General features: G+C 38.0%; 1 protein-coding gene across 1 annotated transcript in view; it reads right to left on the bottom strand.

The window, feature by feature from the left end:
* LOC134086973 (perforin-1-like) overlaps nt 1-27,319 on the bottom strand; it is a gene marked incomplete in the record, with an annotated part of 72,157 nt that overhangs the window by 3,834 nt on the left and 41,004 nt on the right.

Here is a 27,319-nt window from a genome sequence, read left to right as displayed (position 1 = left end):
TGGCCCCCACCGAAAAGAGAAAAGGTTATATCTTAGTTTCCCTTAGTCATAAATTGTTGTATAATGACACTTTTTCTACTTGATTTGATACAAGGAATGATCATTTTGATATTATCTTCCTATATTACAGTTTTTCACAGTTGCTCAAACACTAAACCCCATTCTCTGAATCAAATTCTCAAATGCCTGAACACATTTATTGAATTATTCACTTTTTGGCAAAACCATAGACTACTTTCACCCACTTTCACCCATTTTACCAAACTCATTAACCCTTTTTGCAAAACTGTGAACACATTGTGCATTCTGATGCACTTCTTAATTATATTGATAACCAAACAACGCAGAAGTTGAACACAATTAGTGCACAGTTGTCTCCATTTGAACACTACCACTCAAAATTGATAACACTTCTGTCTAATGATGTGACAACCAATATAAGTCAGTTCAGAGTTGACAGAGACGCAGGAGACAACAAGTGTGTGTTACAGTAGAAGTGGGGTACAAGGAAGAGGAGGGTGCAGGTAGGAGGAAGAGGATGAAGAGAAAGACAGAGAGTCCCAAGAGTTGCAATACTGTAAATGATGATATTTGGGCAACAATCATTGACCATGTTCTGGTTCATGGAATGCCAATGAGAGAAGCAGGACTTCATGGTCCAACCCAACATCAGTGGTTTCTCTGTGGCGTCAATACTGTAATCCAAAGATTCAGACTACAGAAGAGAAATAGCGTAAATATCCATTATCATACAGTACAGTAATCACTGAACATCCACGGTTACACACTTAGGCCTACTACCCTTTGAGCTCAACTCTGAGAGAGTGAAAGAGCTGAGTTATCAGTATGTCCAAGTAAGTCTTACAGTTTTTTACGATTGTTTACACACTAAAATTATTTTTTTCACACAATTAGCAAAATTTTACTCCAAGGAGCAAAACACCTCCACAGATTTGCACAACATTACACACAATGTCTGCTTCACCTTTTTTGCAAAACATTACACACAGTGATTTGTAAAACTCTACACAAATTTCCACACCTTAGACACAGATAAGGATTGTGAGGTTACTTCCTTGTCATTACAAAGCCCTGGATTGCCAATGACTACACTAATGAACGAATTGGATAATCACATCCACCAGGTGTGTAAGCACACATGTGCAAAATTGAAAACGCAGCACTCAGGTGTGCTATACAGTCTTGCTGCTTTTGCAGTAGTTGCTCTTCAGAGTCAAAGTGTATGTACTTTATGCAGTAGTTTTTATTTGTCTACAGATTTTATTTGTTCAATTGATTTCATTGTTGGTTGATTACTGTAACTGATTATGGTTAGAAATACTGTAAGTATACTGTAAGTAAGTATGAAAGAAATACTTGACATATTCAGTCTACAGCAGTCTTCAGTGTTGTACAGTACAGGTGCAAGTTTATAGACCTATTTATGTACACTTTCCCCATGTCGAACTAATCATGAGGAATGTTGTGGGTTCGTCACTATTTTTTGGACATCTAAATGATCCCTTACATAACAATGTCTGGGCAAAAATCTAGCACATACTGTATGCTATTTCCTAATTTCTTTTTACAAATGTGTTTTGCATTTATCACTGCAGTGTGAAACTGGCTGCAATGGTGTCTGATCATTGAGGACTGTGTTTGTTAAATGACAACTAATAGCATTTTTACAAATATGTGTATATGTTTTGACTGAAGTGTGTATGTTTTGACTGAAGTGTGCATGTTTTGACTGAAGTGTATATGTTTTGACTGAAGTGTTTCATTTTGCAAAGAATCTAGGAATTACGCAAACTGAGTGTGGCGTTTGGATAGCTGTGCTTAAATTTTGTTAAAAAGAACTCGGTTTCAAAAATTGTGTGTAAGCAATTGAAAAAAACTGTAATATAGGCACAATACAATATTACAGTATTACATACTTACAGTGCTATCAGAGTCTGTGGCATCACAGTACAAATCATATTCAGTACAGTATTGGCCTGTCTTTCTGTTCACTTACAAAACTATTGATTCATATCTTCATATAGGCTAGAGGATATGAGTAGAGAGTGATATAAGTCCTTATTCTCTATCTTCATTGTGATATTTTATTTTTCAAATTAGAATGAACACAATTCCTCCAAGAGCCATAAACCCTGCCCTGAAAACTGTGTCTTCCATTGTTTGGTGTATTGTCTTATCACTGCTCTGCAGGAGTGCAATTTTGCCTGATGTGTTCAATGATTTGAGACCATTAGTTAGTTTTGAGCAAAGTTAAAAGTGTTTTGAGGTGATTGTTCAGTTTTGCAACAAGATTGAAGGGTTTCGAGAATGTAGTTTGAGAAATGAGTTTTGTGTTCACAGTTTTGAGAAAAAGGTAAAGAGTTCTGAAAAAGGTGTTCTAGCAATTGTGAAAAACTGTAAGGTCATTTCCATGTCAAATGTATTGCCATGGTCACTTTTTGCTTGAAAAAGGTCCATATCTCCAATTGAATAACATAAAAAGATTATTCAGGCCTCTAAACCCATACATTCACTCTTTAGGAATAACATTGAACATGTTACCATCATTCTAGTGTGAAAAATATTGTTTAGCAAATGCCTTTACCAGAAACTGTCTATTTCTGAAATCAATACATCATAGTCCAGCAGCCAAATGCCATAATTTAGGTGAACCTGGTTTTGTCGGTTTAATTTTTTTTTGTTGCAGAATCTAGTAGACTAGGGACCTCTTTAAGATTTAGCAGGGTGCCTGGTGAAATCCCTTGGGCAATTTCGTATATTAAGCTTTTCTTGTCCAATGTGTTGAATATAAGGCGGAGATACTACAGATGAATAGGGTAAAAAAATTAACAAGCAGATATCACTATGAAACTTCACCAGTTGATTGCCTAGATCAATATGAAAAATAAATGTATTACAAGTTTTCTGTAATTTAATGTTTGAATATCCAAATTAGGCATGGTACAATTAAATATGTGCTGATTTGCATAAACGTAAAGATAAAATATGAACATTGGATAAAGCCAGTTTATTTATTTTTTCTTTTCATTTTGTTCACATAAGAGATTAAATGTATTTAACAGAGGGAATTATGGATATCTCGTTCAGTTATTCAGTAAATAAGGAAATAATGCCAATAGCCTTTAAAAAGTCAATTGTCGCTATGTTTTAAGGAATAACATGTCATGCAAATCAGGCTAAGAATAATATATTAACAAGCCCTTCTGTCCAAACCTTCTAAATATGGTCAGGTATGAGACTGAAAAGTTTGGTGTATGTACAGTGCCTATAGAAAGTCATCATACCCTTTTGAAATAGTTACTTTTTTTGTCTTACAGCCTGAAATCAAAACCCATTTTAAAAACAATCTTTTCCAGTTTTATTTACAAATTTAGCTGTACAACATCAAAATAATGAAAAAAAAGTCAACCGTTAAAAACTAGAATAACAGGGTTGGAAAAGTCATCATACCCCTGACTTAATACTTTGTAGAGCTTCCTTTTGCTTCCATTACAGCCATCAATCTGTTTGGATATGTCTATTATAGCGTTGCACACCTAGATTGGGGAATATTTGCCCAATCTTCTGTGCAGAATTGTTAAAATCCAGTCAAATTCTGTAAGGAACGGCGATGGACTGCTCTCTTCAAGTCAATCCACAGATTTTCTATAGGATTTAGGCTCTGACTTTGCCACTCAAGGATATTCACCATCCTATACTTAAGCCACTGCTTTGTTCTTTTGGCAGTATGTTTGGATCATTGTCGTGTTGGAAGGCGAATTACCTGCCCATCTTCAGCTGTCTAGCAGAGGGACACAGGTTTTCCTCAAGAATTTGGGTGTACTTGGCAGCATCCATTTTCCCTTCTATCCTGACCAATTGCCCAGTCCTGCTGAAGAGAAATATCCCCACAACATAATGTTGCCCCAACCATGCTTCACACTAGGTATGGTGTGTTTTGGGTGGTGTACTGTGTTTGGTTTTCACCAAACATTGCGCTTGGAGTTCAGTGCAAAAACACATCTGGAATATTCTGCTACCATGTGGAAAAAGCTTTTATGGTCAGATGAGACTAAGATTGAACTTTTTGGAGACTAAGATTGAACTTTTTGAACTGAGCTCCAGGCACTTACCAAACACAGTATACACACCCAAACACACCCAAAACACACCATGTATGGTGGGGGCAACATTATGTTGTGGGGATGTTTCTAGGAGGGAAAATGGATGCTGCCAAGTACACCCAAATGATTGAGGAAAACCTGCGTCCCTCTGCTAGACATCTGAATATGGGCAGGTAATTTGCCTTCCAACACGGCAATGATCCTAAGTATACTGCCAAAAGAACAAAGTAGTGGCTTAATGATAGGATGGTGAATATCCTTGAGTGGCAAAGTCAGAGCCCTGACTTAAATCCTATAGAAAATCTGTGGATTAACTTGAAGAGAGCAGTCCATCGCCATTCCCTACAGAATTTGACTGAATTTTAACAATTCTGCACAGAAGATTGGGCAAATATTCCCCAATCTAGGTGTGCAAAGCTATAATAGACATATCCAAACAGATTGAGGGCTGTAAAGGAAGCTATACAAATTATTAAGTCAGGGGTATGATGACTTTTCCAACCCTGTTATTCTAGTTTTTAATTTTTTATTAATTTTCAGAACTGTTGACTTTTTTTTTTTCATTATTTTGATGTTGTACAGCTAAATTTGTGAATCAAACTGAAAAAGATTGTTTTTAAAATGGGTTTTTCAGGCTGCAAGACAAAAAAAGTAACTATTTCAAAAGGGTATGATGACTTTCTATAGGCACTGTAGATTCTTGTGAAGTGGAGATTTTGTTCTCAGTGAGAGAGGAAATTCATCCATGGGTGCTAGCATCTCTCACTTGCATGTCTCTTAAGCGCCGTTCACACCCAGAACGATAACTATAATGATAACTATCATGAAATATCATCAAAATCATGAATAAATAGGAAATACCTCCTATCACTGTCCTATCAAATGCAAATCAACTCAATAAAATGTACTTAAATACAGTCCAAGTGAGAGATAGCACTCAGGGATGAGTTTCCTCTTTCACAACAAAATCTTCTTTTCACAAGCATCTACATACAGCAAACTTTTCAGTCTTATACCTAACCATGTTTAGAAGGTTTTTACAGAGGGGGTTGTTATATTATTCTTAGCCTGATTTATGTGACATTTTATTCAAAAAAACATGGCGATATTTTTTTTTTTATACTCTATACTGGTAGTATTTTCTGATTTACTGAATAACTGAATGAGATATCCATAATTCCCTCTGTAAGATACTTTTCATCTCTTATGTCAACAAAATGAAAATAAAAAATTGAAACTGGCATTAGCCAATGTTCAGATTTGATCTTTTTGAGCTAATGCAAATCAGTGCATATTTAATTACACCATGCCTAATTTGCATATTCAAACATTAAATTACAGAAAACTTGTAATACATTTATTTTTCATATTGATCTAAGCAATCAACTGGTGAAGTTTCATTGTGATATCTGCTTGTTTTTTTTTTTACCCTATTCACCTGTAGTGTCTCTGACAAGAAAGGCTTAATATACAAAATTGCCCAAGGGATATCACCAGGCACCCCTAGTCTACTAGGTTCTGCCAAAAAAAACAGGTGTGACCCCATGGCTGCCTGACTAAAAGCCAAATATAACTTTTCACTGTGGCATAGTTCTGAAGTGCTTATTTAAAGCCTCAACAATAGTCCTTTTGGTCCCAACATGTGATTTTTGACACTATAGAGATAGTGACCTGTCCAATCAACAAAAAAAAAACACATTGGAGGTAAAAATATGGTCTAGGGTCCTGAGTAATATTTCAGTGTGACTTTTTCAGAGATATTGACAGTTTATTTGAGCTAAATATGACTTTAATAATAGATTTAACATGGAAATTGACTTACAATAAGATGGATATATCAGAAAAGGATTCCTTGTATCAAGCAAAGTAGAAAGAATACATTATACAACAATTTAAGAGTAAAGGAAGCTGAGATATAACCTTTTCTCTTTTCGGTGGGGGCCATTTTGGACTGTATGCATAACTGCCACTAGGGGTGCCACCCCAACTTGTATCCATGGATTTTTTTAAACCTTAGGCCTATACCTAACACCCTGCCAAAAATCAAAAACTTTTCCAGAAGTGCTCAATGTTCCGGAATTCGGCCCTAGCTATAAGGAATTTGTATTTTTGAAACACAAACAATTTTCACTTACAATATTTTACCAGTACAAACCATTCATCTACGGTTACTGACTGCTTTCTGGTTTTAATGGCGTGAAAGAATGTTTGCATGAGAAAAGGCATGTGTGGTGGAGGTCTTGTCAGATCTGTCACTGACTTGATTTCCCTGTATTGATAGAGTGTATACTCTACTACACAAGTCTTCTTGAGACCCCTTTTGAGCGTTTTGTTTTGACACTTGGACAGAGGACTTTATTCAAAGTGCAGGGAAGACCACTCATCATAAAGAAATAAGGACCAGATCCAGTTAAAATATGTCATTGCTCTCACTAGAATTGCACAATATGTTTTCCCACATCTCTTAGACCAGTGGGGTGTCCTACGAAGCTCGATTAGTGCCTTAGCGAGGTATGTTGCGCTCAAAACCAGGGTATGCCGTCATACGAAAGTGGATTTGTTTTAGCGTCGCTGTATCACCATGGTATCTTATGCTCGCAACCAAACCTGCTCGGGAGCGGGTTATGTGCTTGGTTATAGCTCAAATCGTGAAATATCACCGCCCTCTGACCAATTCTAACCAATCCATTATCTTGAACAACGAAGTTATCTCACGTGTGCTAATCTGTCATACTTTGAACAGGTTCGGCCCCGCCTCTGCAAACATTTTGAATCTCGAAGGCGCTTTTAAGTATGTTGTGCGTGCAAATATGTCACTACTGTGGACATGCATGCCATACAATATCTGATGACCATCGACTTTTTGATGTTATAGGTTAGACACTAAAAAAGACCACCCTAGATTTCGCTACCGCTCATAAATGCGGAAGTAATCGTTTTTAAACCTAGGCTGTCTTGTGCGTCTCCACGTTTCCCGATTGGTCAAAATCACCCCAACCACGAGAACGCGCACAGATCTGAGCTGAAAGCCTAGTTTGACAAATTTATCACATACCTGCTGTCGTAGGATCGCTTAACTTAATACCCGAGTGGAGGCTTTGTGCAGCCTCGATATGTCTAGATAACCTAGATTTGTCTAACTTGCTTCGTAGGACACCCCACAGGGGCCTGTACTACGAAGGGAGCTCAACCTACCCAGATGTAACCCAGGGTTACTTTGCTAAACCGGGGTTGACAAAACATGGTTATCTTCATTGGTGCTAATCGGTACTACGACGCTGAGTAAGAAGTTGATTTGTTGAACTGGGGTTAACCTCATCGGAGTTGGTGCGCGTTCACATAAAATGGGCGGGTAGCAGCGCAAATCACCACTTTTAATGATGACGCGATCACGCTATTTTACGCATAAGGAATGAGCAATGATTATAAAAAAGTTGCGAGGAATTAAAACCCACTTTACGATACATCAAATACGACGGCAGCAAACAACGTAGGCTAAGTTTTATTTCATGTTCCTTAAATAGCCTTACGGAGGATTAATAGCTTGCGGAATGTCTGAAATGTGTTGAAATAAATACATTTTGAGTTCATAAGAGTCCTACAGATGCAAGTTGCAACACAATTCATGCCATGTATATTAATAAATATTAATAAAGGATAATTGAATGTTTAGCCCCATTGACTGATTTAGTGTATGCCTATCCTGTGAACATTTTAGATGCAATGGCAGTGCCGCTGGCAGCAGGTGAAAATGAAACTCAAGAACATTCAGAAGGTTTATAGGCCTAGTTATAGCTTGCATTAATATTTCTTAATTATGAAAATATGTTATATTGCCAATGCTTATAGCCTCCACTTTGCCTCGATCAGCTGACAAATGCAACGAATTCCCTCGGCTGAGAATGTATAGGCTATCTTTCATAGAGAATATTAAATGGAGAAAGATTCTGGCGGTCTTAAAAAACTCTCGCCTTGCGAAGAGAGGCGCTTACAATTTGCGCTCCAATAATGTATCTTCCAAGTAGCCTACGTCGACATTGTGGGGTGTGGTTAACCGCAAACCTCGGGTTAACCAAGATCATAACCTGCTCGGAGCAGGTTTGAGATGCAGCGTAAATTGCCATGGCAGCATACCTAGGTTAAAACCTATCCACCTTTCGTAGCACGGGTTAACCGGGAAGTTACGCCACACGTGATTCTAAGCTGTTTTGATGTAGGGGATGGGTAAACTGGCGCGGTACAAACATGCTACCAATCAAATGTAATATTAGTAGGACTAGCCTACTTAGGCACTTTAGTCATAGGCAACGTTGCCATGTTAATTTGGGCTAGAAGTGCTTGCTTGTGGTGGCGCTCCTGTCCGCTGCTTCTCCTGAATTGTGTGGCAAATTTGTCAACAATCAGCTTAAATGTCAAATCACATTTATTTCTCTTTGTCGCCATGGTATTGGGGAAAACGCGGAGAAACGAGATGGTCATTCCTCGTATTTTTTCTTCGCGTTTCGTTATAAGAAATATATTTAGTAATAGTAGTCATAACTATAGCTGCAATGTAAGTATAATGTCATATACTGTAGGCAGCTATGAGGCCACTGAGATCTGGACCTCATCAGTTTTGAGAGCTGGAAATACATGTGTTTGCTAAATATCGGTTGTTGTGCATGTTGCGTTCGCGACTCGGGGAAGTGAAAGCAGTTCTGTAAAGACATTGCAAGTTTTCATGATGGAGATCATCTGCGCCGCGCCGCGCAGCTGTAGCTGATTGTGAAAGCCGATTGGAAATACATAAGTTTAGAGCGAACGTTTCAACTATGTTTGCCATGGTAGACAAAAACACTCAAATAAAAAAATAGCCTAAAAAATAACTGCATGCGTAATGGACACGGCTCTATATCCTAAATCATTTTCGAGGTTCGCCATTTGGTAATATGACCTATCCTTACTGACAATAATTTAGATTGAGCACAACTAAAGTTGCACAAAGGCAAAATACAGTCCTAAAAACCTATTCTATATAGCCTGGCCAATATTGTAGATGTGCAAAAGCAGCATTTGCGTGCGTGCTTGCCGGTGAGGTGTAGCCTACAAAAATGAGCATAACATCTGATTATTAAAGTATGGCTATAGGATATAGGCTAGAGAAGAGTTGGTTTAAAATTCAAGTGTAGTAAAAAAGTTTGTGCACATCCCCGGTCAAGGTGCAGAACAAGAGTAGGCTAAATCATAAAAAAATGGAAAAAGGTTCGCACACTTGAAATCCTTCTTTTTTGATTTGATTTTATTTTCTTTATCACAAAGGAATGACATTTCAACCGTGTGGTCTTCTTCAGATTAAAATTCAAGTACGTGCGCTATTTAACCCCTCGAGACCGACTGCAGTCTGCTGACACAGCCAGACGACTCTCCCAACCCATTCATTCGTTTTGGCCGTTATAACCCATTCATTCGTTTTGTGCGTATATAGATTCCTGCATGCTGCATTACCGTGACCCTTAGCCTACCTTGTGGATGATTTTTTCTCATTGGAATACAGCAGGACAGGATGCCTTTTATCTACGCAAAAGCTGAGATTGTTGGAAGGACTAGGCTACTCAACAAACTTGTTTTTCGTTTCTGGGAGATCTCGTTATCCTTTTGGATTGTCGGATTTTTATACTTATTGTTTGGACTTATGGACAATGAACTTTGAGGGGTGGTTGTTAGTGCTTTACAAAGCTTTGTGTTAATAAGTGTCGGTCCTCCTATCCTTCAGCTCACTGCGCGATGCAGTTGCGCATAGTGGCCACGAAGTCATTAACTGTTTACGGCACAATGTGTTTTTCGTTTCTTAGATTTAATGCATGTTTGACATGTAAACAGGCCTTCAGTCCGTTAACTTAAGGCCTTCTTTTGCATGGGGTTGCTCGCATCCGCCCGTAACTTAGGCTATTATGTGCGTAGTGGCTGTATACTCTTGATTATAATAAGAGGCAAATTGTTACAGGACAACTTAAACTGACTTCCCCAATGCTTCCCCGCAGCACATTACATTTTAATATAGGCTAATATAGGATGAACAAAGTCTATGGACTTGCTATATTAAATCCAGTAGCCTAATAATTCTATGTGCCACGTCCGATTTCACAAGTGATGTAGTAGGCTACGTTTAAACATCGACAAACGTCTGTGAGACTACCCATTTCATGAAGAGCAATTGTCTTGTGCGATCATTCCCCCTCCCCCACACTTGTCTAACCAGTTCACTAGACATTATAGCCTACTTACAGTAAGCGTTACTTGAGAATGGCCATTTCACTCACGCTTTGCCTGATTCACGTTCGGCGTGAAATGTATTACAGCTGCATTACAACTTACCGCCACTAGGTGGCAGTACAATCCGCTGTAGCATTGCTGCGGTGTGATTGATACTGTAGCCCAGTTCTACTCATTCAATAGGCGGCCAGGAAGCAACCTCTAGTGGCCCAGCCCATATAGGCCTAGTATATTTCGGAAATGCCAACAGAAATCCCTAGGAGCCTAGTCACCTACAGACTGCAACACTACAACTCTTTTATTGTTTTGTTTTTTCGGGTGTTTGTCAATTCAGTCTGAAATTGAAATCTGAAAATGTTCGCAAGGCTCTGCACTTCGAAAAAGACGAGCATGAACTAACAAACTATTTGTCATAGTTCAAAATTGCCATTAACACAAGCAGCAGATTGAAATAACACTTTATGTTTCATTCGAGAGTTTGACAACAGTGAGGATGATTAGCACTATGCAAACAAGTTTTATTGAGTTAGACTGCGTCTCTATAATAGTTCCGTAATCTGACCTAGGCTATTTCCTCATGAATGTAATTCTGTAATTTCTCTTTGGATAGCTATCTATCTATCCAAGGGCGTCAGTTTAGTTTTCAGGGGACAAAAACGCTATTTTACAGCTTGGTTTGATAAGTGCTGGGGACATACATTTTATATGATCTTAACGATGTTGAGGACTTGTTGCGTTTCTGACTCTGCTGCGCCGTTGCCGCCAGAACCAGTTTTAAATGTACGCCTAGGCTATATTTAGGTTACTTTATCACCTTCGTACTTAAATGGCTCATTCCGAGGAGAATGAAGGCTAGTTCGCTGGCTTCTATCATGTCCTCAGGACTCGGCTCGCGCAAAAAAAAAACGAAACCAGAGCCAGAGTGATGCTGAAACCGGTCTGTGTCCTAGTTCATTCTAACTCCACGAAAATTACCACCGCTGGTTAGTTTGCTTTACTTTGTGGAGTAATCCATATGGATTGGTGAATATGTAGGCTTTAGACCTACTTTCTCGGGGGGCAGAGACATTTTTCAAGGTGGTGTAGGCCCTGAAATACAGTAGCCAAAGCATAAATATTTTAATCGTAGTTGGGCTATTCGAAATTGCACTCTGATCAATGCAGCACGATCGAATGGTATTATGGAATCATGGACTGAAAGAAAAATAAACTAGCTAAAGGTTTCTCCAATCAGGAAATACATCTTAATTTACATTTAAATTCTTTAATTTAAATAGCCTAGGCTACTTAATTTAAATACTTCTTAATTTAATCCCACTGTCAACTCAAATTGGTGAGGGTTCTGTTACATCTGCGATCAAGTGATTTGAAACATAGAAAATATTATAACGATTAGTCTAGTCTAGTCTTTGACTTGAGTCGTTTTCCAAGCATCTGCCGTGCCGACTGAGGCATTCCATTCAAATAGTAGCCTATACACAAAGCGACCCATCAAGTGTTGGAAGCTAACTGCGCATCCCCCCTCTGTGAGCTGACCCCTTTAAAAAATCCCCCCCCTCCCCCAGAGCAGTTTCACACATCATTAGCAATCTTATGTTGAGTGTGCGTCTGCAACAGGGAGCTTTTTCGGCTTTCGGAAACAGCAGTGTCATTTTTTTGCTGGGGACTGGGTAGGCTACATGTCTCCACCACTTTTTTTATGACGAACGATTTTGTCCCCACCACTTTTTAAATGTTTATCAATTCATCAAAAAAAGTTGGTGCCCACTGCCCAGGGCTACAGATAAACCTATTGTGATCGACAATGCCAACGCATGTACCGAAATAGCTGAAACAATGTGTTGTCATACCTGCAACAATGTAGGCCTTTTCCAAAAACAATTTCAGTTACTTTAACTGGAAGTGAAAGCTAGGGGTATTTAAGTATCTTTGCCTCGGTCTTGTCTTGGTCTTGGTCTTGCCATCTCTGGTCGACATAGTGGTCGGGAGATTTGCAACAAATTACAAACAACAAATTTCTGGGGTATAGGGCCTACCGAGGTGTTTGCGGAAAGAAAAACAAATCAGGTTCGCGGATAGAACTCGGTCAGATTAGCGCGATAAGGCATTGAACATTTTGACATTTTTGACAATAAAATACATGTAAAATATTTCCCTCACATCCGTCTTCCTATGTGCAGAAATGTGTTAAACTAGCCTACTATACTGGTGTTGTCCTCTTTGTCTTTTGTGTAATGCTGCAACCTCCCTGTCTCCGAGACAAATTTCTCCCTGGTGGAGACTAGTAAAGAAATCTAATCTAATCTAATCTAATCTATTGACAACAAAATACGTGCGTTTAAGCTATAGGCTATTGTGTCAGCGCAACGATGCAATAAGCCTACATTTTTAAAAAGTTGTCCATCCACCGTTGATGCAATCATTTTTTCTGCATAAGAACATAGCCCAAACTTTCATAGGTAGATTATACCAATAGATCTCATGTTGCAGTTAAGTAGCCTAGCCTATAGTTAAGGTAGCCTACTGTTTTCGATGAAAAAGGCAAGAGCTGATTTTCATGTCAATAACCCTCATTTGCGCTATGTTGATGTTAGGCTACACGCGTTGATAAGAATTTCATTTAGATAGGTCCACAGGACCTGTTGTGTTTTGTTCTGTTAGTTTGGCCATTTGTTTCTGAATGCCTTCCTACAGTTGCTTAATTACTAAATCAGGCTTTCCACACAAACAAACGTATTGTCATAGCCTAAGTATGAGAAACCATCAAGAGAATGACATTTTAACTGTATTGGGCTCGGACAGAAAAATCCGCACACACAGATATCCGAATCGACCCTCTGACTGATCGCATGACTGATTTTAAAAATCGCTCATCCACTCGTCATCGCTCATGAGCATCCAAGCTATCTTATTGTACACGGCATCTCACCAGAATTCTTGAAATTGTCCATTACCCATGCAAACATTTATTTAGTAGCCTATTTACAAACTCTCTGTGTTTATTTTCAATTTCTCTCGTTTCTCTGCGTTTCTCTCAATAGCCAACTAAGGCGACAAAAGGAAGGAAATATGATTTGACATTTAAGCTGACAGTTGTCAAATTTGCCGAACAAAATATACGAGAAGACAAAACAAAGACAAAACATGTGTGGCTTTCAACTTGTATTGATTGAAAATAGGCCTAATGTTACGATTTTCAAACCTGTCAATATTCAATAGGCTTACACTGCAATGCAGTGATATATGAGATGCATCCCCTAAAAAGACAAGTAGAACGGCAAACAACCGGATTCATGAGGTCATTATCCTTTTGAAATAAATTAAGCCACCGTTAATGCCACGGGGCAAACATGTTTCTTAGCGTCTTGAAACTTTCTTCTGTGAACTGAAAGTCCAATCAAATTTCATTCAAAGGCAGTCCATAATTCAAATGAAATTGTTTTCTAACAAAAAAGTCCCAACTTTTATAATAGGCCCAAATAATAGAATATTTATAGGCAAGATGTTAGTGCTTCGGAAAATGGGACATTTTATATTTAATCAAAACCGTTCAGTTCGTAATTCATTCTCCCTCCTTCGCATTCGGTTTGGAAAGAAACAGCATAAGAGAGCATAAACCATAGTTTCTCCAGTAGGCCTATCTTATTTTACAAATTTGACAACAGCCAGCTTACATTTCAAATAAACATAGCCTAGAGGTTTGTTGTGCGTCGGAAAATGGGACATTTTATTTTTTAATTGTTTCCCGCATTTAGAATCAAGAATAACATTCGTGAACCATTTTGTTTTGTTGCCAGCATAAAAAGAAGCGTACCATCGGCCTATCCACACATTTGAAATAAAATGTATCAATTGACCCAAAAACGAGAACACAGTTGTGCTTAGGACATAGGCTTATGCTTTTAGTGGTTAGGCCTACCTCATGAAACCATTAGTGACAGCAAAACAAACCTAAACGAAACAGCCAGATGCCTCTTCATAAAATAGGCTAACAGAAGACACCTTCACAAACGATAACAAGTTTTGTTGTGAGACTAGGCTATTAAAAGCAGAAAAGATGTTCATCTTGCTTCGGGATTGAATTCAATTTGGGACTGTTTGGCTAGTGGTAAATGCTGAAATTCCTAACCCTGCTCACAAGTGCCACCTGGTGGTTGTTTGGGACATTGCAGCTTCACTTGGGAAAATAAATAAAATACACGTGATTCACGTGTGATTCTCATGAGAATCTCACGTGAAAGCGGCCAATGTCAACCAACGCCCACTGTATATGCGGCATTGAGGACGATTGCCTCCCTCCCCCCTCTCTCTGGACAGACACTTCCTGACACTAGGGCTCGGGATCATGACATAAAAACTTCGCGGGCACAGCCACATTGGCAGCTTCACTCCTTAGTTTACTATGGATTACTATGGATTTACTCCTGCCTTTTAGTGTGTTCCTGTTACTTAGTTTTTGCCTTCTTGGTCGTATGTTGCTGTGTAGTGGGGTGTAACAGTGCAACCCACGATCGCAAGAGGAAAAGAATAAATCGCTACTATATTTCTGCTTCTTGTCTTGTGCATCTGAATGAATGGATATTACGTTCAGTGCGCTACCAAATGGCAGCGATATTCCTAGAATGCAAGGCGTGTGCCCGAGCCCTATTATGTAAATGTAAAAATGTGTGTGTGTGTGTGTGTGTGTGTGTGTGTGTGTGTGTGTGTGTGTGCGCGCTGAACCACGAATTCACATATTAACTTTTCTTTTCAGCAGACATCGCAATCATAAAAAATCGCAAAACGTTTTAATAAAATAATGCCTCTTGTCTTAATGGGTTCCGGAGAGGTTAGTAGAGTAAGTTTTGAACCCCGGTCGCTGACGTGTGATTAAGATGCCTCAACCAGTTACGCCACAGTTCGAATGTCAATATCTTCGCACTTAGCCAAGAAATATAAAGGATTCAGTCAGTCGAGTTCATTTATTCGCGGCATGCACTTGAAACGCCGATCAAAAGTTCTGACATGTTAAACTGACGTTAGTCATTAATTCACCACATGATAAAATGCTGTTATATTGACGCACAGTAGCCCACGGTAGTCTATGTCTATCTCTGAATCAACATGAACATGCATAACGAGATCCATATGTGACCATTCAAAGCGAAATCAGTCGTTTTGCGCACAACGTTATTTTGAGAAAATCAACAATAACAAACTTCCGGGTTAAAATGTTGAATTTCACGTTTTCGCATAATTCCACTGTATACAGTCTACAGTTTCATATAGTGAACGCATTTCACGGAAAAACATACGTTTTGACTGTTAAACCGGTGAAGATTCAACACTTTGCTGTCATTCCCTTTGAGCACGTGCTGCTTAAAAAGGTGATTTCTCCTCTTCTGGCATATCGTGACAGGAGAACCATGTCAACTTTGGATGCGGTTATCTTGGCGATAGTTAGTGTAATACCCTAGATATACATATCGTCGGAAAGCTTAGTTTATGGCCGTTCACGTGAGCACAATAACTTAATTTAGTAAATTTTACCGAAACGACTCGTTCCGCTTTACAGGGTCACATATATTCTAAGTTGCTAGAAACTTCTTTTGCGGAGCTAGGCCTACTAGTCGATGGTTACAATGAATCACCCTCACTGCCCTATCGCATATCTGACCATCCATTGTTACAATGTTACAAAATGCGCGATCTTCTCCATGCATGTAGCCTACGGTTATAAGTAAAGTGACATGATAGGCATGTAGGCCTATTAAAGATATTTCTGTTAAATACATTTTATTTTCAGTTGTCAAAAGTGGTGGGGACAAAATCTGTGATAAAGTGCTGGGAGCTACCCAGCGTCGCCGGTTAAAATGAACATGCCTCCGTTTTAAAATAGCCTATAGGCCTACACATTTCTAAGTATTCCTAGCATAAATGTAGCCTAAATGTCCATCTTGTCCATCTCTTTCGTCTTCGCCTTGACAATAATAGCCTATTCACGGAAATGCGATCTTGTAACCGTAATGAATTAATGAATTAATCTAAGGTTGCCTATCGAGTCTTTCAGGTTGATTTGAAGGCTTCTAAAACCATTTTCATTAATTTCAACAATGGTTTATTGAAACGTCGTTTGATTATAATTTCGCCAGTCATCACCTTCATTTTAATGATTAAACGAGACGGATTAAATGAGACGGATATACGGAGCATTTCTCTCCCTCTCCATTGACCAAAACGTTGCTCTGGCATCTCTGCTGGACTGACTGAGTTATAGGCTACGTCGAGTGAGAGAGCCAGCTGTGAGGTAGGCTGTAAAACATTCGAAAACTCTGAAACTGCAATCTGACATGCCGAGCGTGATGTCTCTTTTCTCCGCTTGTCACCAGCGCGGTGTCTTCGGGTTTTTCCGTGTTTTCCGGTATGAGCCGAACCTTCATTTTATTAGGGCTGTCTTATGTTGCCCCCTTGCGGTTACAAAGTCCCGATGCTTCGGGATTCCCGATGTGCGGGAAGGAAAGGAGCATTCTCAACCCGTACCATCTGTATATGGTTGCTAGGTTGACGTGGCTTACAGTTTTTTCCAATTGCTTACACACAATTTTTCAAACCGAGTTCTTTTTAACCAAATTTAAGCACAGCTATCCAAACGCCACACTCAGTTTGCATAATTCCTAGATTCTTTGCAAAATGAAACACTTCAGTCAAAACAAACACACTTCAGTCAAAACAAACACACTTCAGTCAAAACATATACACATATTTGTAAAAATGCTATTAGTTGTCATTTAACAAACACAGTCCTCAATGATCAGACATTATTGCAGCCAGTTTCACACTGCAGTGATAAATGCAAAACGCATTTGTAAAAAGAAAAATTAGGAATTAGCATGTGCTAGATTTTTGCCCAGACATTGTTATGTAAGGGATCATTTAGATGTCCAAAAAATAGTGACAAACCCACAACATTCTTCATGATTACTATAGTTCGACTTAGGGAAAGTGTACATAAATATAAACTTGCACTTGCACTGTACAACACTGAAGACTGCTGTAGACTGAATATTTCAAGTATTTCTTTCAATACTTACAGTATTTCTAACCATAATCAGTTACAGTAATCAACCAACAATGAAATCAATTGAACAAATAAAATCTGTAGACAAACAAAAATTACTGCATAAAGTACATACACTTTGACTCTGAAGAGCAACTACTGCAAAAGCAACAAGACTGTATAGCACACCTGAGTGCTGCGTTTTCAATTTTGCACATGTGTGCTTACACACCTGGTGGATGTGATTATCCAATTCGTTCATTAGTGTAGTCATTGGCAATCCGGGGCTTTGTAATGACAAGGAAGTAACCTCACAATCCTTATCTGTGTCTAAGGTGTGGAAATGTGTGTAGAGTTTTACAAATCACTGTGTGTAATGTTTTGCAAAAAGGGTGAAGCAGACATTGTGTGTAATGTTGTGCAAATCTGTGGAGGTGTTTTGCTAATTGGAGTAAAATTTTGCTAATTGTGTGAAAAAAAATATTTTAGTGTGTAAACAATCGTAAAAAACTGTAATAAATGTTGATAGGCAGATAGTTTAAAAGACATAGTTTAAGGGCTGTGTAGAGGTAGACAGTTTAATGGATGTTGATAAGACAGATAGTTTAATGAATGTTGATAGACAAATAGTTTAATGGATGTATAGATAGATTAATGGATGTTGATAGGAGGACAATTTAATGAAGGAATAAATAGTTGGAAGTAAATGGATGGAGAGAAAGTGGAAATGGAAAGTTGAATTAAATGGAAAGTGGTCTTTGTTAATATTACTAGGGTGATTGCGATGATTTCTATATTGTTGCCAGGGTAATTGAGATAGCTGTTAGGTTTATCATAGGGTATTCATAGTGGTTACTCTGCTATGTAGGTTGCTAAATTAGGTGGAGGTTCCTAGGTGGTAATTGAATCAGACATGAGTGTTGATAAACAGTAAGGACAATTTCCAAACTGATCATATATAGATAACACACCAGCATGGAGCTCTTGAACAGTCCAAAGGCAAACTAGGCTTAGTTTATTTTATAACCTACTGTAACATCGATATTATGTTGTGATATGAAGTCATGCATTTATGGTTAAACCATGAATGGTTGTTTTTTTTTGCTACAATAAACTCTGCAATTTAGGATGAGAGCACGAGGGATCACAGCAAGAGATAATTTGAGTAGACAATATGCGTGGATAAATTTACTTTTTTTAGAAATGGTGAAATCTTCAGAGGTCATTCTTTTACTGTCTATCATGCAGGCTCACATTGCCTATGTTAAACATCATAATTGTATTGCATTATCGTGACTGTAGAAGAGCTAGGGTGTGCATTGCACACAAAAATCACAGTTAGGCGACGCCGACGTTATTGGCTGAATGATTAGGTCTATATTTTTCAAATTGATAAAATATTCAACGGTCATTTCGGCAGGCTGTGTAGCCGAATTACATTGATATCATATTGTGATATCCTCTTTATTCGGTTGTTAAGTCCGACGTCACGGACCCAGCAGCTTGTGAAAAGGGCCATTCTACAGAAACGCACACTTTTCTGTCCCGACACTTTGCAAATCTGTTACACTTTGAAAAACACCTATTTGTTCCAATTTTTTGTATTAATAAGTAAAACAATATGTTAATTATACAACCACATGTGTTTGAGCCATCAAAGTGAGAGTATTTATTTGTAAATTGATTGTATAGGATTCCAGGCACCACAAAAGTGCCCGTCCCAACCCTCAAGTATACAGATTGAGGGCCAAATTATGAGGCTAAAAACATGTTCTTGAAATATTTTAACTGCAATAATGCATACATAACTATCACATTAATGACATAGGCAAATATTTAAATACAAAATATCAAACTAATATGATTATTTTTATTAAAATGTGTCTGTCCCAAGGATTCATGTCACTGGTGTTACTGCACAACAAAACTCTTATTTTGAAATAAAGCAATCATGCTAATGACACCACTGGACTTCCTATTACTTAATACCTGAAGGTCTATGGAGAAAAGCACATGTTAAATCCATAGCCTCTTTTCATTAATCAGATATTTTAGCATTTGTGTCATGATTTCTTATTGAAGCTTTTGTTAAAGTCACTGGTGTGACCCTCTTTACTTTTAGGGAAATTAATAGAAAATAGAACACAAATGGGTTCAATGACATACTATCGTGAGTCTAGCCTGACTAACAACATATTTTTTTCATTCCCTATAGCAGCCATTTTGTAAAATGCAGTTTTTCCCAAAATTACTTTTTGGTAACACCAGTGACAACTTACCATTGACGAAGACATAAGCCCTTTTTCCATTAAAAAGTTAATTCGCTTAAAAACGATGCGCATCAAAAGTTATTGCGACAAATGTGATGGAAAATGGCTTATATCGCTCTAACCTCGGTTTTGTCGTGATAAGTTAATTCGCTCGCCAGAGGTGGTTTAAGGAGAGTTAAATCGATATAAATGTGATGGAAAAGGTTTGTAGCGATATAAGTTACTGTGACGCCTGCTCAGAATGTTCACAAAGTCGGCGCGAAAAATTGAGTTCTGTCTCGCGCATACAAAGACGTTTACCTCACAATGGTGTACCACTTTGCTACCTTTGATTAATTCGCTAGAAGTGTTCCATTCGCTACAAGTGTTGATGGAAAACCATCTAGCGCAGTAGAAATATGCGCATTAACAGGGCTCTGATGACATAATTTTAAATCGCTAGAATTGTTCTTTTGAATGGAAAACTGTCTTGGCGCTTCTTATATCGCTAAAACATAATTCGCTTTAAGAATTAATGCGCTTGAAAATCTGATGGAAAAAGGACTATAAAGTAACACCAGTGACTCATAGGAATTACATGTAAACTTTAAATAATTGTACATTTTTTTGAAAAAAATATTAAGGTGTACCATATGTGTATTCTTGCAGCAAAATACTTAAGTAATAATGTGGTTTAAGTTTAAATGTAAAAAATTAACCTTTTTTTTGGGACATTTTTCTATGCCAAAAGTGTGCGTTTCTGTAGAATGACCCAAAAGACGTTTATTAGCGCAGCCAGACGGGTTTTGCTACTTGTAAACTTTGTCATCACCACCTTCGGTTTAGCGGTTTTAAAACAAAATCGCTAAACTTTAACAAAGTAATCACTGTAGCTATGCAGCCAGATGATATATGAATGGGTAACGTTCTGAAATAGTTGTGTCCCTTTAAGGGGAACTTAGGGGTGGAGTTTTAGGCACGTGTGTTTGCGTGTGTTTGTTTGAGCAGGGGCCTATTGCACAAAACTAGGATAAGGGATTAACCCGGGATATCTTGGTTATCCTGGCTCAATTTATCCGTGATCCAGTTGCACAAAAGCGGGATAGGGGGCAGCAGGATATGTTATGGTATAAGTTACCATGGCGATTTATTCTGTGGAGCTAGCCTGCTCCTGACCAGGCTCACAGCCAAGATAAGTTGATTCTAATGGTAATTACATAATCTGATTGGTTCAGCTAGCTGTCATTCAAATGAGACCTCCACGTGATTTTTTTTAAAGAGCTGTAGATTCCATTTATATATTATTTGCAGCATGCATTTACTCGCAAAACACAGCAGAATGTCTGCCTAATACCATATGGATGTCATTTAAATTATGGTGGCCTTATAATTAATAACATAGCCTACTCGTTGTTTGCTTCTTTTTTGACAGATGTTTGATGAATAGGCTGCTGTAGTAGTTGATTGGAAGTGGAGGGGACATTTTTCGAAGGTGTTTTGAACTAATTAGGCTTTTAAGACAAATTAAGATACTTTGTGCATCTTTGCGGTGGCAAAGCGCTTCCTAATGACGTTGCGTGCCGAGACAAGGAAGCTCTCACACACGTGGGTGCATATGTAAATTTGCATTCAGTTGATCTGCCACACCTACTCCCGCTATGTAACAGAAATAATAATGATCCCCCATCCAAAAAAGTAAAACTTTACCTCGTTGTTAGTCTATATCAAAAGCGGTTATTCACTTTGTGTGCTATTTTTCGCGTCTTTTTTATTCCAACCGTGAGTTATTTGGGGGAGAAACGAGAACGCGCACACATACCGGATAACTTACACCTGGCTTGATGAATCCGTGTCTGCTTATCCTGGATTGGTCTTTGTGCAACCAATTAAGCCGGTATGCTCTTGTTTTGGATTCAGTGATCGCAGCTCAGTAACTTATCCCGGATATCTTAATTCTGCTTTTGTGCAACGGGCCCCAGGTCGTCGGAGTCGGAGAGTGAAGGAGTTGGACAGAGAGGTCTGTTAAATAATGCTCTGTTAAAAGCGTGAGTTGTGGCTAAGACAGCAACTCGGTTGTGATATGGCTACTTGGTTGATAAATAAAGCACGGGAAGTTTCCCTCAAGTGTGACAAAGTGTCTGGAGTATTACAATATTCATCCTGGCTGTAGCCTAACTTTAGATGAAGCAGGCTATGAGTTTCACAATAGGCTATTAACGGTGGTAAACATTTTTTGTTATGCCTAATCGCCTGCCAAAAGACGGGGATCAACACCGGGAGTTGACATTGATTCAGTGAAGTTAGCTTTATTTACAGCTTAACTATCTAGGTCTCTCATGGTCTGCGTTATTTTAATTCACGTAGCCTAGGCTAGCAATTGTGCCTGGCTTGATAACGTTAGGCTATTTGTTTTAGTCGGAAATCGTTTGGTTTGTTATGTTAACCGCACTTTGTGCATACATATGCCAGATGTGCTGCCAGATGTGGACTTCTAATGGCAGAAGCAAGCTCGGACCAGTCCAAGTTGTTTGTTGCCTATAGCCTGCTAGTTAGCGAGACAGTCTGCTTCAGATTATATCCAGTGGTTTATCTAGCCCAAGTATGTTCAGGTGGCATACACAACAAACCGTTTGAATGTTTTTATGTTGACAACAAGTCATGTTGTACAGAAACACGATAGTAGTTAATTTCAGTGGGCTAGCGATTTAGTTGCTATGTGTTTTCAATAGGTTATAATGGGTCAACAAGCTAACAAGCTAACTCTACCGTTAGAGAGCTTACGTTAACCTACAATGATCTGTGTGTCCTGAACACATTTATGTCGCATAAACAACAAACCGTATAAAAAATAAACCATTAAAGGTGGTCAAGAAACCTTAATTCACATTTAATATTTCCAGTTACGAGCCCCAGGGCCGCCGCCATTGTTTTCTGATTTTATTTGTTACTCCCGCCTCTGTGTACAACGCAGGCTTCTGATTTGCTCTGAGTGGTTAATTTGCATAAAGATTCTATGATGTCATGATCACAATGTTAAGTCTATGGGGAAATTTTAATAGTTTTTATTTAATAGTTCAAAAAGTATAAAAGTTACAAAGTTGAAAAATACAAAGCTGAAGTCACCTAAGTAAGACCTACGCAGCGCAGTTTGAATGAAGTTTCTACGTTAAGCGGTTGAAGCTGAATTGCACGCACAAAAAGCGTTAGAAGAAGAATAATCGCCTATAATAATAATAACTAGAAATGCAATTCCAAGGAATTACCAGTGCATGAAAATGCAAAAATAGATAGATAATGTAGATATGGTTACTAAGGTGTAGCTAGGGTAAACATGGTGGTTGCATAGTTTACAGAGAGTTGATAGTGTGAAGGTAGACAGTTTAAAGATGAAACATTCAAGTTCTAACTTAACTAATGATTTCTATTCATGTTAAAATGTTGATTAGCTAACTTAGCTAATGATTTCTAGCAGTTATGCTAATTATGCTAGCAATGCTAACTTTACTAACAATGCTAACCAGGTTGATTAGCTAACTTAACCGATGATTTCTAGCAGTAATGCTAAAAATGCTAACTATGCTAACAATGCTAAATTTGCTAACAATGCTAACCAGGTTGATTAGCTAACTTAGTTGATGATTTTTTGCAGTTATGCTAAAAATGCTAACTATGTTAACTATGCTAACTATGCTAACAATGCTAACTAGCTAACTTGCTAGTGAGGACTTTTATTTTGAAACATTTGTTGCTAGGGTATCCATGGTGGCCACTATCAGGAAACAAGAAGTTACTGCAGTATAATCATGTTGGTTGCTATGGAAACAGTCATAAACACTTAATTTTAATGGTTGCTATGTTGGTTGCTAGGTACATGGAGGTTTCATGTAGTTGACTGGAGGCATAGTGGATGATAACTGACAGTTGGAATGGTTGAACAGTTCAATAGTAGTTTCAATGATTAAATGATTTAATAGTGTATTATTGCAGTGAGGACCTTTATTTTGAAACGGTTGTGGACAGAGGAAGTAGTGAAACAGGATCTGTAGTCTTAATGAGATTGTATGCTTAAAGCCTGAGACAGAAGGTGCCTCTCATAGCGTTTATGCGTCCTCTCTCGCTCCTCACTGATCTACATAAAGAATGATGGAGCGGCAACAATGGGATAGTCTAGCCCTTCTTCTATCTTTCTTTATGTAGATCATTGAGGATCGAGGAGCGAGGGAGGACATATAAACGCTGCTTGAGAGGGACCCACAGTAAATAATTTAAAAGTTGAATGTAGATAGTCTAATTAATGTTGATAGACAGAGAGTTTAATGGATGTTGATAGACAGATTGTTTAATAGATGTTGATAGACAGTTTAATGGGTGGATGAGTGAATGGTCTGAAGAAGATGAATGGATAGAATGTTGGATGGAATGTGCCTTATATTCTTGTAGAATGGAGAGACACAGCTCTCTACTGAGAGTAGTGGATACAGATACAGGTGTAATCAATTTAACTGGCTAGTCTTAAGAGAGCCAGCCTGAGACAGAGTAGATTGTTTAAAAGTTCAATGTAGAGCGTCTAATTGATGTTGTTGATAGGCAGACTGTTTAGAATGGGTGGATGAGTGAATGGTTTGAAGAAGATGAATGGATATAAAGTTGGATGGAATTAGGAGGACTTATTTTGATACTGTTGTGCGCAGAGGATACAGGGGAACAGAATATGTAGTCTTCAGAGAGGAGCCTGAGAGAAACTGACAGTTGGTGCCCAGGTGGCTGACCAGCTGGGGTAACATTCTAATTGCTGCCGTGATGTCATAATGAGCAATGTTAAGTCTATGGGGAAATTGTTAATAGTTTTTAATTTATAGTTTAAAAAGTATAAAAGTTCCAAAGTAAAAAAATACATTGCGCTGATGTCCTAAGCAAGACCTTCGTAACACAGTTTGAATGAAGTTTCTACGTTAAACGGTTCAAGCTGAATTGCGTGCGTTAGAAGAAGAACTAGAAATGCAATTCCAAGGAATTACCAGTGCATGAAAATGCAGAAATAGATAGATAATGTAGATATGGTTACTAAGGTGTAGCTAGGGTAAACATGGTGGTTGCATAGTTTACAGAGAGTTGATAGTGTGAAGGTAGACTGTTTAAAGATGAAACATTCCAGTTCTAACTTAACTAATGATTTCTATTCATGTTAAAATGTTGATTAGCTAACTTAGCTAATGATTTCTAACAGTTACGCAAAAAATGCTAATTATGCTAGCAATGCTAACTTTACTTACAATGCTGACCAGGTTGATTAGCTAACTTAACCGATGATTTCTAACAATAATGCTAAAAATGCTAACTATGCTAACAATGCTAAATTTGCTAACAATGCTAACCAGGTTGATTAGCTAACTTAGTTGATGATTTTTTGCAGTTATGCTAAAAATGCTAACTATGCTAACTATGCTAACCATGCTAACTAGCTAACTTGCTAGTGAGGACTTTTATTTTGAAACATTTGTTGCTAGGGTATCCATGGTGGCCACTATCAGGAAACAAGAAGTTACTGCAGTATAATCATGTTGGTTGCTATGGAAACGGTCATAAACGCTTAATTTTAATGGTTGCTATGTTGGTTGCTAGGTACATGGAGGTTTCATGTAGTTGACTGGAGGCATAGTGGATGATAACTGACAGTTGGAATGGTTGAACAGTTCAATAGTTGAGTAGTTTCAATGGTTAAATGATTTAATAGTGTATTATTGCAGTGAGGACTTTTATTTTGAAAAAGTTGTGGACAGAGGAAACAGTTAACAGGATATGTAGTCTTCTGAGAGACTGTATGCTTAAAGCCAGAGAAACTGACAGTTGGTGCCCAGGTGGCCGGCCACCTGGCCTAAGATTCTAATTGCTGCCGTGATGTCATAATGAGCAATGTTAAGTCTATGGGGGAAATTGTAATAGTTTTTAACTAATAGTTTAAAAAGTATAAAAGTTTCAAAGTTGAAAAATACAAAGCAGGCATGGCATAAGCAAGACCTACGCAACAACGTTTGAATGAAGTTTCTACGTTAAACGGTTGAAGCTGAATTGGCTGCGTTAGAAGAAGAAGTTTAATAATAAGAAGACTTGGAATAACAGTATAGTGCATTTTCATGCACTATAATAATAAGAAGTAGTAGAAGAAGAAGCCTAGGGATAACAGTACAGTGCATTTTCATGCACTGTAACTAGAGATGTAATTCCAAGGAAATTACGAGTGCATGCAAGTGCAAAAATGGTGAGGACTTTTATTTTGAAACAGTTGTGGGTAGAGGAAACAGTTGAACAGGATATGTAGTCTTAAGAGAGCCAGAAAGCCTGAGACAGAGAGTTGCTGCCAGGTGGCTTTGAACACCTGGCTTAAGATTCTAATTGCTTAACGACTTTATTGTGATGTCATAATCCAATGTTAAGTCTATGGGAGAAAAAATGTTTTTACAAATTCATATAAATTAAACGATAAAGTTTTCAAAGATGAAATTTACATAGCTGAAGTCACCTAAGTAAGACCTACGTAGCGCAGTTTGAATGAAGTTTCTACGTCAAACGGTTGAAGCTGAATTGAACGCACAAAAAGCGTTAGAAGAATATCGCCGAAAACTAGAAAAGCAATTCCAAGGAATTACCAGTGCATGAAAATGCAAAAATAGATAGATAATGTAGATATGGTTGCTAAGGTGTAGCTAGGGTAAACATGGTGGTTGCATAGTTTACAGAGAGTTGATAGTGTGAAGGTAGACAGTTTAAAGATGAAACATTCCAGTTCTAACTTAACTAATGATTTCTATTCATGTTAAAATGTTGATTAGCTAACTTAGCTAATGATTTCTAGCAGTTATGCTAAAAATGCTAATTATCCTAGCAATGCTAACTTTACTAACAATGCTAACCAGGTTGATTAGCTAACTTAACCGATGATTTCTAGCAGTAATGCTAAAAATGCTAAATATGCTAACAATGCTAAATTTGCTAACAATGCTAACCAGGTTGATTAGCTAACTTAGTTGATGCTTTTTTGCAGTTATGCTAAAAATGCTAACTATGTTAACAATGCTAACCATGTTAACTAGCTAACTTGCTAGTGAGGACTTTTATTTTGAAACATTTGTTGCTAGGGTATCCATGGTGGCCACTATCAGGAAACAAGAAGTTACTGCAGTATAATCATGTTGGTTGCTATGGAAACGGTCATAAACACTTAATTTTAATGGTTGCTATGTTGGTTGCTAGGTACATGGAGGTTTCATGTAGTTGACTGGAGGCATAGTGGATGATAACTGACAGTTGGAATGGTTGAACAGTTCAATAGTTGAGTAGTTTCAATGGTTAAATGATTTAATAGTGTATTATTGCAGTGAGGACTTTTATTTTGAAACAGTTGTGGACAGAGGAAACAGTTAACAGGATATGTAGTCTTCTGAGAGACTGTATGCTTAAAGCCAGAGAAACTGACAGTTGGTGCCCAGGTGGCCGGCCACCTGGCGTAAGATTCTAATTGCTGCCGTGATGTCATAATGAGCAATGTTAAGTCTATGGGGGAAATTGTAATAGTTTTTAACTAATAGTTTAAAAAGTATAAAAGTTACAAAGTTGAAAAATACAAAGCCCACATCGCGTAAGTAAGACCTACGCGACAA

Source organism: Sardina pilchardus, chromosome 7, assembly GCF_963854185.1.
Source record: "Sardina pilchardus chromosome 7, fSarPil1.1, whole genome shotgun sequence".
Classification (NCBI taxonomy): domain Eukaryota; kingdom Metazoa; phylum Chordata; class Actinopteri; order Clupeiformes; family Clupeidae; genus Sardina; species Sardina pilchardus.
Note: the sequence above shows the minus strand (reverse complement) of the source record. Positions and strands in the feature narration are given on the sequence as shown.